We start from the raw sequence: 3,852 nt of genomic DNA, 5'->3' as shown, positions 1-3,852 counted from the left end.
ATTATTATTGAAGCCTTGTTGAGGCTTCTGTTGATCCTTCCATGAGAAATTTGGATCATTTCTCCATGAAGGATTATAGGTGTTTCCATAGGATTCTCCCATGTAATTCACCTCTCCCATGTAATTCACTTCTGAGAAATCATATTGACTTGCTGAGTTAATATTTTATTCTGAATCAATATGGCATTCAGAGTATCAATCTCAAGAACTCCTTTCTTCTGAGTCATCCTATTATTCACAGAATTTCATTCAGAAGTATACATGAACTGGTTATTTGCAACCATTTCAATGAGTTCCTGGGCTTCTGCAGGCGTTTTCTTCATATGAAGAGATCCACCAGCAGAGTGGTCTAATGACATCTTGGACAATTCAGACAGACCATCGTAGAATATACATAAGATGCTCCATTCTGAAAGCATGTCAGAAGGACACCTTCTGATCAATTGCTTGTATCTTTCCTAAGCTTCATAGAGGGATTCACCTTCCTTCTGTCTAAAAGTTTGGACTTCCACTCTAAGCTTGCTCAACTTTTGAGGTGGAAAGAATTTGGCCAAGAAAGCATTGACCAACTTTTCCCAAGAGTTCAGGCTTTCTTTAGGTTATGAGTCCAACCATATCCTAGCTCTGTCTCTTACAGCAAAGGGGAAAATCATAAGTTTGTAGACCTCAGGATTAACCCCATTGGTCTTAACAGTGTCACAGATTTACAAGAATTCAGCTAAGAATTGATGAAGATCTTCCAATAGAAGTCCATGAAACTTGCAATTATGCTGCATTAGAGAAACTAATTGAGGCTTAAGCTCAAAGTTGTTTGCTCCAATTGCAGGAATTGAGATGCTTCTTCCATAGAAGTCAGAAGTTGGTGCAGTAAAGTCACCAAGCACCTTTCTTGCATCTCCACCATTGTTGTTATTTCCGGCTGCCATGTCTTCTTCTTTTTCAAAAATTTCTGTAAGGTCCTCTCCAGAGTGTTGTGCTTTAGCTTCTCTTAGCTTCCTCTTCAGAGTCCTTTCAGGTTCAGGATCAGCTTCAACAAGAATGTTCTTATCCTTGTTCCTGCTCATATAAAAAAGAAGAGAACAGAAAAGAAGAGGAATTCTCTATGTCACAGTATAGAGATTCCTTTATGTGAGTATAAGAATAGAGGAATAGAAGAATGAGGAAGAAAGGGAATAAGAAGAATTCGAAAACAGAGAGAGGGATATGGTTCGAATTTTTAGAAGAGGGATGTTAGTGAATAAATAAAATAAATAGAAAGAGATGAGAGAGAGAGAGAGAGTATTCGAATATTAATTAAAATAAAAGAAAAATATTTTTGTTTTTATTTTAATTATTAGTTAGAATACGAAATTTTTGAAAGAAATAAAATAAAATTAGAATTTAAAACAATTAGTTAATCAAAAGGAATTTTTGAAAAAGTGGTCAGTGGTTTTCGAAAATTAGAGAGAGAGAAAAGTAGTTAGGTGGTTTTGAAAAAGATAAGAAATAGTAAACTTTTAAAATCAAATAAAAAGTCAAGTAGTTAATTGAAAAAGAATTGAAAATAAATTTTGAAAAGATAAGAAGTTAGAAAAAGATTTTGAAATTATGTTTTGAAAAGGATATGATTGAAATTTACTTTGAAAAGATTTGAAAAAGAAATTTAAAAAGATTTGATTTTGAAAATTAAAGTTGATGACTTGACTAACTAGAAACTAAAAGATATGACTCTAGAATTTAAAGATTGAACCTTTCTTAACAGGCAAGTAACAAACTTGAAATTTTTTGAATCAAAACATTAATTGTTAGTAAAGTTTTCGAAAATGTGAAATAAAATTAAGAAAAATATTTTGAAAACTAATTTTGAAGAATTTTCGAAAAAGCATGAAAGGAAAAAAAATAGATTTGAAAAAAAAAAAGATTTGAAAAGATAGAATTTTTAAATTGAAATTTTGACTTGACTAACAAGAAATAACTAATTTTAAAAATTTTTGACTAAGTCAACCCAAAATTTCGAAATTTATGAGTAAATAAGGGAAGGATATTATTTTTTATTTTTTTGAATTAATGAAGAAAGAGAAAAACAACAAAATGACACAAGACATAAAAATTTAAGATCAAAACAAACAATGCATGCAAGAATACTTTGAATGTCAAGATGAACATCAAGAACACTTTGAAGATCATGATGAACATCAAGAACATATTTTTGAAAATTTTTAAGAAAAGAGACACATGCAAGACACCAAACTTAAAAATTTTTAATGTTTAGACACTAATAATTCGAAAATGCATATGAAAAACAACAAAAAACAAAAAACAAGAAAATGTAAAGATCAAATAAAGAAAATCATCAAGCACAACTTGAAGATCAAAGAAGAACACAATGCATATATTTTTAAAAATTTAAGAAAAATTGAAACATGCAATTGACACCAAACTTAAAATTTGACACTAGACTCAAACAAAAAACACAAAATTTGTGGTTTTATGATTTTATTAATTTTTTTTGTATATTTCGAAATTATTTTGGAAAAAAGAAAATAAAGAAATTCAAAATTTTAAATAAGAATTCCAGGATTCATGCAATGTTAGTCTAAAGCTTCGGTCCAAAAGAATTAGACATGGCCAAATGGCCAGCCAAGCTTTAGCAGAGCATTACATACAACAACCAAATAGATAGGAATCGAAAGGCTTCTGCAATGATAAGTGGAAACCTCAGTCCAAGAGATTAGAGATGCCTTAACAGCCAGCCAGGCTTCAACATATCTCATGAAACTCTAGAATTCATTCTTAAAAATGTTTATGAATTTTTTGAAAACTAAAATAATTTTTTTTGTATTTTTTTTCGAAAATAAAAAATAAAAAAAAATCAAACATAAAAAAAAATTACCTAATCTAAGCAACAAGATGAACCGTCAGTTGTCCAAACTCGAACAATCCCCAGCAACGGCACTAAAAACATGGTGCACAAAATTTCGATTCACACTTTTTACAACTCCGCGCAACTAACCAGCAAGTGCACTGGGTCGTCCAAGTAATACCTTACGTGAGTAAGGGTCGATCCCACAGAGATTGTCAGCTTGAAGCAAGCTATGGTCATCTTGTAAATCTCAGTCAGGCGGATTCAATTGGTTATGAGGTTTAGATAATTAAAAGATAAACAAAACATAAAATAAAATAAAGATACTTATGTAATTATTTGGTGGGAATTTCAGATAAGCGTTTGGAGATGCTTTGTTGCTTCTGAACCTCTGCTTTCCTATTGTCTTCTTCCAATCAAGCGTGCTCCCTTATATGGAAAGCTGTATGATCCTCTCGGATGAAAAATACCAGGTACGATCTTTGTACGGCTAATCAACTGTCGGATTTCTCGTCTCGGATGAAAAATACCAGGCACAACTACCGCACGGCTAATCATCTGTCGGTTCTCACTAGCGTCGGAATAGGATCTCTCTATCCTTTTGCAAACTGTTACTGTGCCCAACATTCGCAAGTTTGAAGCTTGTCACAGTCATCCTTTCCCAGATCCTACTCGGAATACCACAGACAATGTTTAGACTTTCCGAATCTCAGGAATGCTGCCAATTAGTTCTAGCCTATACCACGAAGGTTCTAATCTCAGATTCGGATGCTCTGTTCTCAGGAGAGACGATGTGAATCGTGAATCAGATACCCAAGAGAATATACTCCGGCTGTCGTCCAATGACTACGTTGAACATCGTGTAGACCGCTTGTGGTTGTCAGGCACGCGGATCTTGGCTAAGCGAGTAACGAAGATTTTGGGTGATTGTCACGGGTCACCCCTTCATTCTGTCTTAACTGAATTAAGTACGAAAGTATATCTTGGAGAAGAAGTAAGCATGAATTGAA

The 3,852-nt window shown here is 33.0% G+C and overlaps 1 non-coding gene across 1 annotated transcript; it reads left to right on the top strand.

Moving 5' to 3' along the window:
• Window positions 1-413: 413 nt before the first annotated feature.
• LOC112752823 (small nucleolar RNA R71) lies at window positions 414-521 on the top strand. The gene has a single exon (XR_003177237.1). It is a non-coding gene; the product is annotated as a small nucleolar RNA R71 (small nucleolar RNA).
• The last annotated feature ends 3,331 nt before the right edge of the window (window positions 522-3,852 follow it).

The sequence above is a fragment of the Arachis hypogaea genome, chromosome 15 (genome assembly GCF_003086295.3).
Source record: "Arachis hypogaea cultivar Tifrunner chromosome 15, arahy.Tifrunner.gnm2.J5K5, whole genome shotgun sequence".
In the NCBI taxonomy this organism is placed as follows: domain Eukaryota; kingdom Viridiplantae; phylum Streptophyta; class Magnoliopsida; order Fabales; family Fabaceae; genus Arachis; species Arachis hypogaea.
This window is presented reverse-complemented; position numbering and strand designations above follow the sequence as displayed.